Raw genomic sequence first — 17,821 nt, 5'->3', positions numbered from 1 at the left:
GCCTATTGGGAACCACCTTGTTTCCCTGAATTCTGTCCTGATGGTGGCCACTTGTCTTTGGTACAGATTCCTCATTAGGACTATTAGATGTAGTGGCACCCCATGTCTTTGAGGACATTCCATAGCTTTTCATGATCTATACAACCAAATGCTAGTCTATAAAACATACTGATTCTTTTTTGGAATTCTTTGGTGTGCTCCGTTAGCCATCGCATGTTTACAGTGTGGTCCTTAGTGCCCCTTCCTTTTCTGAATCCTGCTTGTACCTCTGGAGTTTCTCTCTCCATGTATGTTTGGAGTCTATGCTGCAAAATTTTGAGCATTATTTTGCTTGCATGTGAGATTAGTGCTATTGTCCTACAGTTGCCACAGTCTCTTGTATCTCCTTTCTTGTGAATTGGTATGTATATTGAGCGTTTCCAATCTGTTGGCCACTACTTTGTTTTCCATATTTGTTGGCATATTTCAATTAGCACTAAAGATGCATCTGTCTGCAGGCACTGTAGCAGTTCAACTGGGATATCATCTGTTCCTGGTGATTTATTTAGTTCCATTTCCTTTATTGCAGATTCCACTTCACTTCTTAGAATCTGGGATTTATCTTTATATGTCTCCTCATTTCAAATATCATTCATTCCCTCATCTCTTTTGTATATCTCTTCTGTGTATTGTCTCCAGTGTCTTTTTATTTCTTCTTATTCATGTATAATGTTTTTCCCCCCATAGAGCATCCCTGCCCTCAGTTTGAACTTGGCTTTATTTTCTTGGATCTTTTGATAGAGGTCTCTCGTTGTTCCCTTTTTGTTGTTCCATTTTTGGTTCTAAGAGAGACTTAGATGCTAGTTTAAAGTATCACTAATCTGAATAAACATTGTGTCTGAATTTTTACTACAAGAAAATGAGTCTTTTACTAGATTTTTTTTTTTACTATTTTAATAGATCATTTTTAACAATAAAGTTGCATGGGTACGTATCTCTTAATCTAGATTAGGACCACAGATCCAAATGGGAACCACAAATGAATGGAGCTCCTTTTACCCACAGTAGAGTCCTGACAGTGAATTGATCCCCTGTTCTCACTCTAAGGCATAACAACTACATATATTCTTAAAATATTATTGAGTTCAGTTCTCACATGAGCAAGGAAACATTTTTTTTAAAGATGACAATATTAATTTAAATTGGAGGAATTAATTCTTTGAGTAACACATCACATCTTAGGGTGGATAAGAGATCTCAGATTTGTTCCCACCACACTGTCTTATCAAAAATTGTACTGTTCCCATGGTTAGAGCATTTGCACAAAACATTTGTGGTGGGTTACCTGGCTGATATAATATCTGCATCAGCTTTTAAGGGCTCTTACTTTCTTTGAAGAAGGGAAGGGTTAGAAAAGGATCCTGTTGCTTTTTGCTCTTGCTGCGTCTAAAACATGTAATTCAATAACATACTCACAGGTAAACTGTAGGCTTACCTACTTACACACTATGAACATCTTTCCCCAGGGGTGTAACTCTCTTGTTACAATACACTTGCTGGCAAAAAAATCAATCACTGGCTTATGTTACATTCACTTTATCACTTTATCACTATGGAAGCACCTGCAAGACTGTTACTATTCTAGAGGAAAGATGCTGAGTGGCAGTGTCCTAAATTGCCTACCTCATACCACACAAACTGAGGAAACAAGGAATGCTTTCAGGAATGCTTCATTTGGGGAAACAGTTGATGAACGTGTTTAGCTTAAATATAATTTATGCTTGCCTTTCCTAGGGATGCACATATGTCTGTGTCAAAGCAATGGGGTTTACTGTAGTGAACTAGTTCTGATGAATGCTGATTTGGAAGTTCATCTAAACACCTGTAGTGATTAGCAAGTAATGTTCTGGTTTGATTTTCAACTTACTCAAATCTTTTTTGTTCTTTCAGAAGTACATCTCTTCTGTTGCACAAAGGTACCACAATGGTCTTACCATACTAACATGGTTCAATGGTGTTAATTCAAGAAACGGTGGAAATAAGAAGGAAAACAGTATAGCAAAATCATCAAGGTTGGTTTCCTCCTCTTAAATGTTCAAAGATTTTGTTAAAACAGTGATTTTTCTTAATACACTCATATATTCACTGTGATAGCATTTATCAGTGTTTTAAACTTGAAGTCACAAGATATTCCCGTCTTGTTTCCTTCATCTCAGAAACAAGTATAGTTGTTTATTTGGTGCTTATACATTTTATATCTATGTTCTATTTTGGCTGTAAATTCCCTGTTATATTTTTATTGCATTATATTTGCATTACATTTTGGTTGTGTATGTTTCACAACGTTGGTATGAATGAAGGGTGAAAAATACTTTTAATATGTAAATCCTTATGTGGCAGTCTGCTTCTCTAGATTTGATTAATAGTGCCAGAATTTTTTCACTCTTTGAAAGACGAAAATGTTTCCTATGTACAAAAAAAGACCAACTCACATTTTTGTGAGTCTTTCTCTATAAGTGATGTATTTTACTCCAGAGAGAGAGAGAGAGAGAGAGAGAGAGAGAGAGAGAGGCATTGCACATGCAAAAAAAATGCTTCTGTTTTTTCTTTGGGTGTACATTCATCCCCACATCACATTGCATTTAGCAATTTTTTTTCTCTTGTGGGATGGAGATGCTAGTCAAGTAGAGTCTGAAGAAGACTGTCGCTTTTTCTTCCTGTCAAACCTGGGCCTCTAGTTATATTTCTTGCCTTGAGGAGGTAGGTAGGTAGGTAGGCTCCACAGGATCTTGCATTGTAGCAAGAGCCAGGATGAAAACAATCTAAACAAGGAGAAGAGGTTTGAGGAATAACCACAAGAACAGAGAAGAAGAGCATGCCATTTGGAGGGCTTAAGTGTTGACATTTGCTGCTCCAAGCTTGGCACACAGGTAGATAGCTTGCACTTAAATGAACACAGTGTGTGTCCTTCTTCCTTCTTCTTTATGTTCTCCCATTGCTGGAAAGGCACCATGAGAAATTAAATACTCTAGGTGGTCCCATCTGAGCCACATGAAGCACAGATGTGACCTGCAGGGCTCTCTGCCTTTGCTATCATAGAATCATAGAAAAATAAAAGGAGGGAAGAGAGGCCTTGGAAATCCTTTTGAAGATAATAGTGGCAGGAGTAACAAAACTGTCACTTGGTGCTTACTTTTCTTGACCATTAATGCCTCCCTACAAACTCAGCACAGCTAGAGGGAAAGTTCTCTGTTCACATTCTGCTTCATTTGGTTGTGTAACTATGCAAAACCATAGAAGGATGTGGGCAATATCATGACATCAATTGCTCTTTGATGTTTAACAAGTTTTTATGTAATGTATGTTTCAACAGAAACATAGCTGTATAACTTCGCTTTATTGCCTAAATTAGGTTTTTTTTCATTTCCTTAAAAATGTGCTGTGAACTGTGTTCACTGCAAGGCTGATAACTAAACTTGCACATACTTTTTAAAAGTGATCCAATTGTACAAAGAACACCTGGATATTTTGCTTGTGTTCCCTGTTTAGATGGAACAGTGCAGTGATGCCACCTTTTTAGGGGGTATTCACATGAGGAAAATAATCCAGGATGAATTTGGAATTAATCTTTGTTGTTCACACACATCTGGAATGCACTCCATTAAGTTGGGGGGGGTGGCTGCCAAAACCCCCACTTATCCTGGGATAATTGATATCAGTCTTTTTCTGAGTTTTTTTACAAAGATTTGCATCATTGGCTGTGTGAATAACAATACGAATAGACCTGAATAGTCTCAGGATAAAACTGTCCATGCTTTCAATGCATTTCAAATGCATTTGCACAATCAGCAACCCACATGGTCGAGAAAGTGTTGCCCTTCCCCAGCAGAACAGTCACTGCTTGGGAAAAAAGAGGAAAGAGAGAAGAAAAGGGGTCAGAGAAAAAGTATGCTGACACCCCCCCCCCTTTCTGGATGAGGTGGGTGCGGGGAAAAGGGAAGGGTGGCTACACTTGTGAGCAACCAAACTTGCAGGGATGCAGAATGATGCAGTTCCCAGAAAGATGTGATTCTATGGTGTGAATAATAAACCTGGAGTGTGTAAGTGAGGTTATTTGCATTGTTCCGGTAAAAAAAGGCATGTGAATGAGGCTTAAGTCTACTACTGTTTGTAAACCAGCATAAGTTTTAAAAATGTAGCTTCCTTTCTTCATCTCTCTCTTTCAGAAGCAACACATGATTTGGGTCCTGGAAGATGTGTTATGATGGCTTGTTATATTTCTCAGCTGTAACTGGATTGTTACACAACTGGGCTGCATAAAGTGGATTGTGATAATCTTTCCACTATTACGAGATTCTGGGAGATGTATTCTTTAAGAGGCAATGTTTTTGAGCATGATGTTGTCTAAGTTTATCATTAAGCCACTGTGTGAGAGGATCTGCAATGAGGCCTCTCTAGTACACAGTGCTGAGGTTATTTATTTAAGTATAATGATTACTTTTTACCCTGGCTTTCCTTTAGTAAACTCCAAATGTTATGTATAGTTCTCTTATCTTTGTAAGAGCCCTGTGTGGTTGATGGATGGGAAGAGGAAGAGAAACTGTCTAGAATTTGGCTCTCTCAAGTACTAGTCTTGTACCAACCACTGCAACAAAACACTGCACTACATTGTCCCTCAGATTATTTCCTTCCTTGCAAATCTAAGAGATCTGAAGAGTAAACAGTGTGTGAATTTCATGATTATAGTGATTATATGATTATAATTTGGAAACTAAAATAAGGGTGTTTTCATACCAATCTGTTAATAAATATAAACATTTGTATGATCATTTCTTTATGAAATAATTCTAATGAGTATGATTTCCTGTTAGGCAGAGTAATGATATCTCCATGCTCTGTTGTTGCTCTGTTCTTATGTGGATTCCAGACGTGTTATGCCAGCAGGCAAACATGAATGTTAATCTAATTAAAAGAATTCCAAGATAGTGAGCCTACAAGTACCATCTGTTCGCACTTTAGAAAAAAGGTAATTGGCCAGTGAAGCATTAGAAGGCATTTGATTGTTGACTAAATTTCACTTATTTGTGATTATTGCTGCAAAAAACTTACATCAGAAAGAATTAGACAGCTGTAGAACCTGTTGGCAGTATTACAACAGGTTTTAATCGTAATAATTGTACCATTGTATCATATTCTAAAACAGTGGCATTGGTACTAATTGTATAAGGCACTACATTTCTTAGTCATGTCCAAGATGTTCTCTTTCAGACTCTTTGTGTTTCAATGAATAATACTATTCAATGACATTAATTTTTCCTGTTTTTAGTTTTTGATTATTGGCTTTATATAATAAATAGTTTTCTATTATAAGGGCCTCAAACAGACAGCCCCAAAGGGCCACCATTGGACCAATCTGGGATGGGGCATGCACATGACGCAGGCCCCTGGATTGCTCTGATGATGCATGGAGGCTGCGCCAGTGCTGCTGAACACAGCCCAAAACCAGTTGCAAAAGGAGCAGTTTCTTACAGCTCGTTTTCACAGCTTGCTTGGAACCGTGGCAGTGGATGTTCTCAGGACCACAGCATCTGGTTGCTGTGGTCCCGGGGCAATCAGGGTGGGACCAGTCTCTGGCCACTCCTTTATCCCCATCTGCTTCACCCCTTAGTTAGTATTTTAAAGGATACATTTATAAAAACATTATTAGTTATGACTTGGTTGATATTTTTGCTGTTTGATTACTATTCTGTTTCCCCGTTTTGTTTTCATCTGTTTATGTTTCCTTGCTTGTTACATTGCAAAGGTATGGCAAGTAGTAATATAACATAATGAGTAAACTAAGAAGAGGAAATATATCATTATAATTAATCTGTATCCACATAGTCTGTTTAAGACAAAGCTTGTATTACACTCCTTGCCCAACGGTGGATACTTGCAAATTACGGTAATAAAAAGAGAATCACAGCATGTAAATTTTAGATTTACAGCTGTTGCTCCACATTTGCAGCTTTGATTTTGTAGATTTTATTATTCACAGATTTGATTAATATGTTCTCTCTAGGAATCTCTAGGTTCTCCTGTGAGACTCTGCAGTCAACACCCACCAGACGTCACACTGGAGGACCTAAAGATTCCTAGAAAGAACATTTTGCTAGGCATTTATAGGTCAACATCCAGCAAATGTTGACTGCAGAGTTGCCCTGGAGGACCTAGAAATTCATGAAGAGATATTCTTTCAAGTTAAAAAAAAAGAGAGAGTGTGTATGTGTGTTTTATAGGCAGTTTTTCCATTTTCATGTGGGTTTTGCACCCCTAACCCCACCAAATGTGCAGGGCCCACTGTATATCTGTGTCAGTCTGTTGCTAGAAGAACAAGAAAGAATTGTGTGCCTCCTCAAGACTGACAGATTTATTAAGCAGTGCAGAAGATGAGAGTACCTAGTGTACAGTTTATCTACTGCACCACGCTGTATAAACTTTATACTGTAGTACAAATGTTAGTTTTGAGGGTGTCAGAAGGTTCTTCATAATACATAAGATATGTTGTTAATGGCATTATCCTGATCATGAGACCAGGTCATACAGTGTATATCCTGGTCATACTGTACACTAATGGTGCTGTATAAATAAATGAGAAAAATAATAATTACAAGCAGGCCAATTCAAAAAGGTCTTTCTGTAGTCCTGGGAAATATAAGGTTCTGAAATTTAATGTCTCTTTAAATACAGTCGTCCCTCCTTATACATGGATTTTTTATACACGGATTCAAGCATCCACGGTTTGAAAATGTTAAAAAAAAAGTATAAATTTCAAATATCAAACCTTGATTTTCCATTTTTTATAAGGGACACCATTTTGCTATGTCATTATATTTAATGAAACTTGAGCATCCACGGATTTTGTTATCCACGGGGGATCTTAGAACCAAACCCCAGCACATAGCAAGGGTCCACTGTATGACATCCCACAGTACGGGGCAATGACTATGATCAGTTTATTCCACCAGAAGGATATTCTTTGTAGATATTGTGTAGTTAATTGTACTATATGCTGTCTAGAGAACTCTGGTTATTGAGTGCTTCACAAACTAAATCAAGTGACATGCACATCATAATGGATGTGCTTGGATGGTCTTATTTGTGAATTTATGTTCGATGGCTTATGAAACCACAGAAGATAATCTGAATATGACATTATGAAAGTAAGCTGCAATGTCTTATAAAGATCATGTGTGTGAGAGAGAGAACACAGCAAAATATGATGTGTGTTGTAATTATTACCTATTATAGTGTAGCTTACAAGTTAGCTTTACAGATTTATAATGCGTTGTTTATTTGTAACTATAACCCAAGTACTATGAACCATTGATCAAGTGTTCCTTATAGAATTATTTTATTTTAGGGTTGTTAACATTTTTACTTTATTTACTTCAAGGTGTTCAGGAAGCATGTCTGGTTCTTTTACCACAACTGTACCCTTTAAAAAAATCTTTGTTTCATCCCTGTGAGGGGAGCTAGTTTGAGAGAGTGTCTGGGCAAAAATCACTTAGCACCTATCACAATGAAGTGTGGGACATGGAAGCCATGCCTCCCTGGACTTAGTTTTGTATAATATCATATTGACTGTGTTAATGTTACAATTTAATTGTATAAGTGTAATATTGTTAAAATGCCTAGATTATTTCAAAACAAGGTGCTACTTCGCAATGTACAGAAATTGTAAAAAATTCAAATTCTTCTGCCTTTCCATCAGAGTATGACATCAGAACTAGAGGTGCAATTGGTTAGTGATAGAGTGCATCAGAAGGTATGATATCTATGCTTTGCAAGGATTAAAGCATAATCTATTTTGGCTTTTTGTTGTTAAAGCAGAATAGGATGACTCGTAGCTAGCTACTTTAAAAAAAAATTATATATGGATGAATTTAACCAGATCAGGGACGTAGCCAGGATCTTGGGAAGGGGGGGGGGGTCCAGACTAAGTGCCACCATTATAATGGGGCTTGGGTGCAGCGGCGCGGCAGCACGCACCATTCATTTTATCTAACAGGACCCCAAGAACCCCCCCCCCTTGGCTACATCCCTGACCAGATGAGTGTCCATCCGTAGATTCCTTCTATATAGTAAATTTAGTGTTACTAGGTTCCAACTTCTTTTTTAAGCCAGACATGACATTACATGTATCTCTGCATCTCCAATATGCATAATTTTAAAAGGTGCAAATAACATCTTGAGGAGAGATGGTAATTATTTGAATTGTATCAAGCAGGAGAGATAAGTTGCCCTTTCTCGTCCTTTCTTTGGTCTTCTTTCCTCTGAAGAAATTCCCTGTGATCAAATATCAGCTATGTGAAATTATTTCTGTCCGCATTTTTAGAACATATATGTTAGGGATAAAAAGATTTATTTAGCCTCGTTTCCAAGTAGCCCTTTGTAATTTGTGGAAGTTAGGCTGAGCATATGACCAGGGGGTTTAGGTGCCTCATGCTTTCTGTTAAGATTTTTCTTGTTAATAGTTGACATTTATGTGTTTCAGTGATTACACCAGAATCCTTGGTGATAAGAAGTGACCTTTTTGGTCATCCCATCAATATTACAAGCAATGAAGGATTCTTTCATAGTTCTGAGGGCTTTTGAACAGTTTCCCTTAGAAGTGTTTGACCTCATCCTTTTAAAGCTCCATTGTTTCTGAATGCATCCTTAGTTACCTGGCAAGGATATTACTGGGAGATAAGATCCTGAAATATTATAGTTTTCAACTGTCACTGTGTCAGCTCAGTAACATTTATGTGCCCTTGCATTCCCATTGTTCTGTGTTACTAAATCGTAGGAATATACTCTTGTGATATGAATCCTACTATTGAAAGGATTGCTCAAGTGAAACCAGAACAGGTACTTCTGTGAATACAGTTAGTAAATGCTTCCATAACTGACGTCTACCCATTGAAAAGGAAACACTATATGGATAAAAATTATAAGGAATTAAAAAAAAAACATTTTAAACAATGATGTATAGATGAAATTTATACACAGACTTATATTTGGACATTGGTTAGCTTTTATAGAATCTAATGAATTTTATAGAATCTAATGAAACGTGACTATTTTTCCTTGTTTGATGATGATGATTTTCCTGCTTTTGTTAAACTAGAACATTACTGTAGTTAACCTTTTGAATGTGTATACATTTTTAAAATTAAAAATAATAATAAAAGGGAGGATTTGTTTGTTGTAAAACATTTTTATCCCTTTCTAGGATGGGTTTTTACTGTATACATTATTATGTTGATATTGATAACAACAACAACAACAATGGAAGCAACAGGCTTTTATATGCTATAGTACTAGCAAAAACCTTTTTCTTTAACGGAGATTTTACAATGATATCTTGGTATCTGGATTTACTGTATTCCCCTTCCCCACTGCCATTCCCTTCTCCTTTTGTGTCATGTCTTTTTAGTTTGTAAGCCTGAGGGCAGAGAAATGTCTAATTAACTATCTGTAAGCCACTCTGAGACCCTTTGTGGCTGAAGAGTGGGGTATAAATACAATAAATAAATAAATAAATCGGCTGATAATGAGTTCAGGTTGGGGTACGTAGTGCCTTTTTATTTTCCTTTCCTCTTGAGCATTTTAAACAGTCTTGTATGTTAGTGGATAGACAAGTGATTCTGTTGGGACAACCTTGTGGTCAGGGATTTTCACCTACCTCTCTTTCCTCAGTCTCAATATCTACTACCACAACAAGCCTTATTTCTTTTGCAGTGTGCCCAGTCACTGGCACAATTCAAAGAGTTGTTGCTGTTGTTCTTCTGTACCTTCAAGTCATTTGTAACTTATGGTGACCGGAAGGGGTTTCTTGTCAAGATTTGTTCAGAGGAGGTTTGCTATTGCCTTCCTCTGAGGCTGAGAGCATGTGGCTCGCCCAAGGCCACCCACTGGGTTTCACAGGAATTGAACCCTGGTCTCCAGAGTTGTTATCCAACACTCAAACTGGTTCTCCATCCAACCACTGCCACACTGGTTTTTGATTCAAAGAGGCACTGTGGCAAATCTCAGAAGTGAAGGCAGTTCCCATGTAGGTACACTCCATATCTATGTCCCCAGGGAGAGCCCAGGAGAGCAGGCTTCAGTATCATTCCATACCATCAAACCAGTTTTAGAGGTTTGTTGCAACCCCCTCCAAACTGGTCCTAGCGAAAATGAACACCTTTAACTTCCTGTTCCAGACAAAGCCACTCAAAAATTCTTTAGAAGGCAATGGATATTGCTCACAGCTATATATAACAATATTGTTGTATATTGCTGGGTAATTCTATTCCTCCTCTCTTCCACAGCTTCTGTGAGGACTGAAGCTCAGCTCAGAAGAAATAAAACAATGTCATAGCAGACCAGCATCCCTGTTTATCAAGAAGTCCTGGTAACTTCATTCCTCCAAGGCCTGGCTTTGCTCTACCACTGGCCCTTTAGGTTGGCAACTGTGACCATCAGTGGGCTTGTGGATATATTCCATATTGTTATGTCAGTTGCTAATTCTGTTCTCCGTCTCCTAGTCTGCTCAAATAATAGTAACCCATGTCATCTGTGTTAGGTGAACTTTGCTTTGCGCTAAAGAGAAAATGGAATAGAATCAGAATGTACCATGTGAAGTAGGGATGGAGCATCTTACCTCAGGTAGTGCTCCCAATCGCCAAACTCTGTTTTGGGTGTGAATTTAGAACAGGACACTGATTTTGACACATTTATATCTATGCCAAGATGATGATGATGATGATGATGATGATGATGATGACAACTCTATAATAGTTGTGATCCTCCTCTTGCTGCTCTTTCCCTCTAATGAATTCAGTTTATTTTATATGTCACAGTTTTACTTTCTTTGTAGAAATCTGTCAACTTTCCTTGCCAAATGTTGGATTTGCATAGTTGGCTGTCAACATTTGATTGGCACTGGTTTACTTTAAATCTAAAAGCTCCATTCGAAGCTGGGAGTAAAGGAAGAGAAGGGATTTTTTTTGGTATATTGTTGTTTTTACTGGCTTTTGAATAGCAGTAGTTCGGGTTTTCACAACAGCCCAAAGAAATAAGGTTTGAGAGACATGCCTCATTACAGATGAAACTTAGAGAATATCCCATTCAGTAAGTGCAGGCATTTAAAATATATATTTCCATTTCATAATAATAGATTTCCTTTTGACAAACTTCTTGGCACTGTATTTGTGAGTGTGCTATTACTACTAAATAAGCAGCACAGACGGGAATAAAAAGAAGCTTTGTAAATATTATACCAAGGCAAGCTTATTTTCCCCCAAATCAGAACTGATATGTAGGGTTTTCCCCTGTCCATCCTATTTAGAGGTTCTTTCTCAAACAAAGTTTGCTTGTGAGTTCATTAAAATAACTTTTGGGTCATGTTGTATGGAGCAAATTCTTTTCTATTATTTGGCTAGATTATGATGCATAACTCATTTGCACTTCAAAAAAATATAGCAACTCCTGACTAAAATATATAAGTATACTATACTTAATGAGGCAGATGTGTTCCTGGGCATTATTTCGTTAACAGAAAATTAAGTACCAGAGGTAGAAATAACATGGAAAAAGTAGAGAGCTTTCTATACAACATAAAAAAAGAATGGTTCAAAATGCTACAGCCAACTTTTTTTCAAAACTGACAATATGCATATATAAAAAGAAATGACCAGGCCAGATAAATATAAATAACAAAAACATTTTTAACCTTATATAGAGTTCACTTGAAGACTTCTTCCAAAAACATATATGAGGGACTTTCCCCCCACAAGCCTTCATTTTTCTTATTATTTCCATTTTGAGGGTCAGAATGATAGATTTGCACTTCTTTAAGAGCATCTTGAGGGCTTACCAGTTCTCTGCTTTCTCTTTCTTTTGTTGCTTACACATGTTTGCTGAAGAATTCTGGAGGCAATTGCTGTTAATAATAATAATAATAATAATAATAATAATAATAATACAGTTTATTTATAGACTGCTTTTCCAAAATAGATCAAAGTGGTGTACAACAGAACAAAACAAATCAATTCAAAATAAAACATAACATATTACAATCATAATCAAATGATAAAACTACAAAAAATACAATTAAAAACTATTAAAACCATACAACTATTAAAACCCAATACGAACTAGCTGGATAAAACAATGTGCATATCGAGGGAAAACAATATCAGGATACATGGGGGAAAGCTTGTTGAAAAAGAAAAGTCTTGAGTTTTTTTCTAAAAAGGTTGCCTGTTAGGGACACAAAGCTACATTGGGATCATCTTTATTGCATTGTTGACTGACACTGAAAATCTGTGTTTCTCCAGCCATCTTTCATCATGCTTTCAATGCTGATCTTACAAACAAAACAAAACAATAAAAACAAAGCAACTACAACAAACCCTTCTAAATAGGCATAGAACAAGAAGGAGGGGGTGGGAGGCTGGGCATCCATTAAAAAAACTTTGGGAAAACCAGCTTCACTTTCAGAAGCTTTGTTAATTGGTGTACACCAGTGGCATCATTAGGGGTGTATGGTGGGTTTGGACCACACCAAGTGACACCCCAGAAGAGGAGTGACACCTGGCTGAGAGGGCCCCCCACATCCCTGCCACATGCCATGGTGCTCAGCAGGAAGGGAAAGTCCCAGAGCACCCCTTCCTCCTTGCAGATGTGGGTTTACTCATGTGTAAAGCCATGGTGGGCAGGGAGGGAGAGGCCTGGGACACATATAAAGCTGTGCCAGGCAGGTGAGGGCATGCCTTTTTGGCCATGCTCCAAAGCCCTACCCCCACTGGGTGGCACCCCGGTATAGGATGCCACTGGTGTATACCTATAATATACTGCATTTGCTTTTAAACCTCACATGATTTTTTAACAGTCAGCAGAGTCGCCTCCTGTTCTGTGGTATCTGAAATTAAAAACATCCCTTTTGTTCAAACCATCTTGACCAACAAGCACAGGCACACCTTGTTGCTCTTCAAGAAGAGTAAGCTGTTAGCAAATCATCATCGTCATCAACATCATCTCTGCATCATGTTATGATTTAGTAATCTCCATTTTGACATTACTCTTTGTGCCTGTTTGCTTGTTTTATTTCCTGTGTGTTTTGCTAGGCATAGTCTTGGTTAATCCCAGAATGTAGACAGAGGGATGCTTCCCCTGTACAGGTTGTTTCCTAAGGCCTTCATAAATCTTGAAAAACTTGGACTCGTGCACAAGTGTGTGTGTGTGCGTGTGTGCATGTGTGTGTGTGTGTGTACATGTTAGAGAGAGTGACAGATAGACAGTTGACCCATCTGGCTGTCTAGCAGTTACAAGCTTTAAGTCTCCTGGGTTTTCCCATGGATGATGCATAGTGATCTGTCTTGTCGAAGGGTAACTAGCTGAGGAGCTAAAAACAGGACAATGACAAATTGAATAATGTATCCTTGTAAATACCATTGTAAACATGTATGTATCTGTCTTCGTAGTGGCTGGAGAATCATAGCCTTATTTTTTTGTTTGGTTGCAGAGTGTCTGCTTGTCAACCCACAGCCTGTGTGGCAAGCTAATTTGCCTTCAGACTGTATCAGCACAAGCGGATTTAAGTTAAGATGCACTAATCAGACAGAGTCTGAGTTGCCCCTGTGTTTCAATATTCATTATAGGCAGTATTGACTGGTTAAGAGGTTAAGGGCAGGGTTTAATGCCTGATCGTATGCTCAGAACAGAATAACTGAAAGATGCATAATTTCACAAGAGAAATTGATGGATTTGGAGGAGCACAGATGTAGAAGATTCTCATTGAAGGCAGGCACAAGTGTTGAATGTTTGTCAGGATGGCTGTGAAGAAGGAAGGAAACAGGAAAAACTAATGGCATGAAAATCCTAAGTTTTCTGAGGTGACCTACACACATACATATATGATGGCATAATTAAAGCCCAAGATTGAACATAAATGTTTGCAAGTAGCTCCCCTGGGTTTAGTCAGATTGACTGTCTGGTAATTGTCATCATAATCAAGGATGTTTATTGTCCTTTGCTAACAACAAGGCAAACTAGATATGTTGTTAAATACCTAGCTACATTAAATGTGCATGTCTTTTCTAAAAATTCCAAAGAGCACTTTGTGGGGCTTTAAAAAATCAAACACTTATATCTTATGGGAGGAAGGCAGATAATTTTTAGAATTATAGGAAACAGAGGGGTCCATTTAACTCTTTCTTCATTTATTTCTGTGTTTATTAAAATGGTTATTTCAGAGGCTGCTGCTTAATTTGAGAAGACACCGATTATTTGATGTACTGTACTTGGGAGAATTTTTTTTGCAATTAAAGTAGCAAAAGAAGCAGTTTTCCAAGGTCTGCAACAAGAAAGGAAAGGGTTAAAATATCCTTTCTTCCTACTGCTATACTGGGGAATCTATGGCATGCGGGCCAGAGATAGCACACAACGCCATTTCCCCTGGAACGCAGTGGGGAGAGGAGGAGGAGGAGGAAGATGTGTCTGTTCCTCCTCCTTCCCCACCCTCCCCGGCCTCCAGTTGCCTCTCTGGAGGCAACTGAAGCCTGGGGATGGTGCAAGGAGAGGAAGAGAAAGAGAAAGTGGCGTGTACTTGTTCTTCCTTCTTTCTGAACCTCCTCGGCCTCTAGTTGCCTCTCCAGAGGCCGTTGGAGGGTGGGGGCGAGGAGGAAGAAGGGGTGCACACATGTTTCTTCTCTTCCCCAGCCACCAGTTGCCACTCTGGAGGCATCTGAAGGCCGGGAACAGTGTGGAAAAGGAGGTGGAAGAAACACGCACCTGTTCCTGACCCTCCCCAATCTCCAGTTGCCTCTCTGGAGGCAGCTGAAACCCGGGGATGGCACAAAGGGAGGAGGAGGAAGAGGTGTGCACCTGTTCCTCCTCCTTCCCGACCCTCCCCAGCTTCCTGTTGCCTCTCTGGAGGCAGCTGGCAGTTGGGAACGGGGTGGGGGAATGAGAGGGAAGAGGCGTGCACCTGTTCCTTTTCTTCCCCCCTCCTCCCCGGAGCATTCAGTTGTCTCTGGCGAAGCTGAAGGCCCATGGGGGGGGGGAGAAGTCCCCTGGAAGTCCCACCCCCAGAGGGCAGAAGTCGCACCCCCAACACCGGGTAACACTCGGTGCTGGAAGATGTTTTAGTTTGGGCACTCGGCCCCTAAAAGGTTCACCATCATTGTCCTACTGCATTCCTAATTATCTTCCTACCTCCAAATATGTTATTTGTGCATATGTGCAGGGGTGGGTGGGTGGGTTAAAGCTATGAACATTTAATGCTTATTTAACAGCCATGGATGCATGAGTTAAATTTCCCCTCTCACCTGCTAATATTCTCACACATTCCCCAGGCTCCATCCATGCTCATTTTGGTCATGGTCCTGTTTGGCACTGAATTAATTTCCATATGTATCAGTGGTCCTTTGTATGGAAAAGTTTCCCATCTCAAATTTATGGGGGAAACACAATGTAAACTCAGCTGACTGAGTATGTTCTCTGTTTTATAATAATGAACAATAAAAAAGATATAATTTCTAGTAGCAGGTAGAATAAGATGTACATCACTAAAAGCAAAATCTGAAATTCAGTAGTTGAAAAATAAACAGATCTGGAAAGACTAGGCAAACATTTAACTTGAGCAATAAACATAAGGCACCAAGAAAGAGTTGGGGTCCTGAGCCATGGAGGTGTATGGGCTACCTAATGAACTTTCTTAGCTGTTTGTATCATAACTGACATTGGAAGCAAAATGCAAGGAGATTACAAAGTTAGAAGTTTCAATCTCTTAGAAATTTTTTCACAAAGGTTTACAATTTGAATATATTTTTCTCCATTTTCATCTCTTTCCTCTTTCTGCCTTATTACTTCTTGAAATATTAATAGATCAATGTAATGAAAAGTGAGCATTCAGTTGCAGAAAAAGGATGCAGATATTACATAAAAATACCAAAATACCAACTATGTTCAGTCTCAAACGGATGTCCAAATGAAGTTTGGCACGCTGTTTTTCTTCTCTCCTGTTAGTGATTTCCTATATGTCAGAAGATGTACTTTTGTCTGTTTCCTCTGAATAGGCTCAAGAGGCTTAAGCATGAATTGAAAGTGGTTTTCAAGAGCCTTTGTGTACTCTTTTTGTGATTGTTTAATGATGTATTTTAGTAGAAAGTTTTCCTGTAGACTGAGGCTTTTTCCTCAGGCATGTGCTTTGTATGTGCCTTTGGGGAATGAGCGTGTGTCTTTCTAAGCTTTTTTATAGACAACTTGATTTTGATAGTCTTAAAAGCTAGTTTCAGAGGACATTAAAACGGCAATCACATTCTTCTCTGGGAGTAAATGCTGTTGAACTTCAGAGTAGACATGCGATAGCAGTAAATTTTGGGTGCCTATATAGCTGAGTCTGGTTGTTTAAGGCCATCTTTCCCATTATTGCTCCTTTCTAATAAAGAATTTCAGATACAATGCATTATGTTTAAAAGTAACAACAACAATGTGTTTTCTAGTTTAATTTTGCAGTGGGCTGTGGCTGATGGGTCTACAGGCTAATGGATTATACCCACAGTGCCCTATCATTCAGTAGGGCATTGATTTTTGCACCTACACTGGCCCTAAAACCTCTGTCAGAAAAGCAGAGGACCCTTACAAAAGACCAGGAGTGACAAAGAGAAGAAAGATATGGTAAAAACTGTGCACAAGGAGTCCAGTCCTAATCCTGATTTATCATGATGAACTATAATAATTTATACTTTGTGGGGTTCCCTCTTTGCTAATATCTCGTCTTACTCTTCTGCTCAGGCAACTGCTGTTAGTGCGCAAACACTACAACAGCTGTATGCTCTGTGCCTTCTATTTTTATAACCCTGGTTTGTCAACTGCTTGTTTCTGTGGGATGAACTTTTCACAAAAGGGCAAACTGGCTTTGAGTAATCTGTGCTCTGATATATATATATATATATATATATATATATAGAGAGAGAGAGAGAGAGAGAGAGTCAACTCTCGTTTTTTTAAACGACTGCTGTTGCAACATACATTGGCTTTACCCAAGACTGCAGTTGCAAGAGAGATAAAGTGTGTGCTTGCCCCCTTCCTTCTCCCTCTAGTTTACATTGAAGACTGATAAACCCTGGCAATAATTTTACAGGAGGCAGCTTTATAAAACAATGAGTATGGGCTTATCTTAAAAGTAGCCTTGAGGCAGATATGGGTATTTTATTTACTATTCAGAGTTGTATGGTTCCTTTGACATCATATAGGATGGGTCTAGGGTGGGGCTACACTGAAATGGGAAGGCTCTTTTAACAAACAGTTCATTCTTCTGAAGGAAAAGAGACCCTCATTTTGCACGCCTTATCACTTGCAAAATTTTGTCTTACTCACAGTCTTGTATAAGGCTGCCAGTTCAGGATCATTATAGGCCCTAAGGTTTCCAAGCCGAAGGCTGAAACCTAGGAGAAGAGAAGGTTAAGAGGTGATATGATAGCCCTGTTTAAATATTTGAAGGGATGTCATATTGATGAGGGAGCAAGCTTGTTTTCTACTGCTCCAGAGACTAGGACCCGGAGCAATGGATGCAAGCTGCAGGAAAAGAGATTCCACCTCAACATTAGGAGGATCTTCCTGACAGTAAGGGCTGTTCGACAGTGGAACAATCTCCCTTGGAGTGTAGTGGAGTCTCCTTCCTTGGAGGTCTTTAAACAGAGGCTAGATGGCCATCTGTTGGGGATGCTTTGATTTAAGTTTCCTGCATGGCAGGAGGTTGGACTGGATGGTCCTTGTGGTCTCTTCCAACTCTACAATTCTATGATTCTATGTCCCCTGGTGATGTCAT

General features: G+C 38.8%; 1 protein-coding gene across 1 annotated transcript in view; it reads left to right on the top strand.

Annotated features, from left to right (window-relative positions):
* The window catches only part of TIAM2 (TIAM Rac1 associated GEF 2), a 194,820-nt gene that overhangs the window by 34,896 nt on the left and 142,103 nt on the right, over positions 1-17,821 (top strand). The window contains 1 exon segment of the mRNA XM_042473306.1: positions 1,930-2,051. The gene's annotated coding sequence lies outside the window, so the exon portion shown is untranslated.

This window comes from Sceloporus undulatus, chromosome 1 (assembly GCF_019175285.1).
Source record: "Sceloporus undulatus isolate JIND9_A2432 ecotype Alabama chromosome 1, SceUnd_v1.1, whole genome shotgun sequence".
Lineage (NCBI taxonomy): Eukaryota > Metazoa > Chordata > Lepidosauria > Squamata > Phrynosomatidae > Sceloporus > Sceloporus undulatus.
This window is presented reverse-complemented; position numbering and strand designations above follow the sequence as displayed.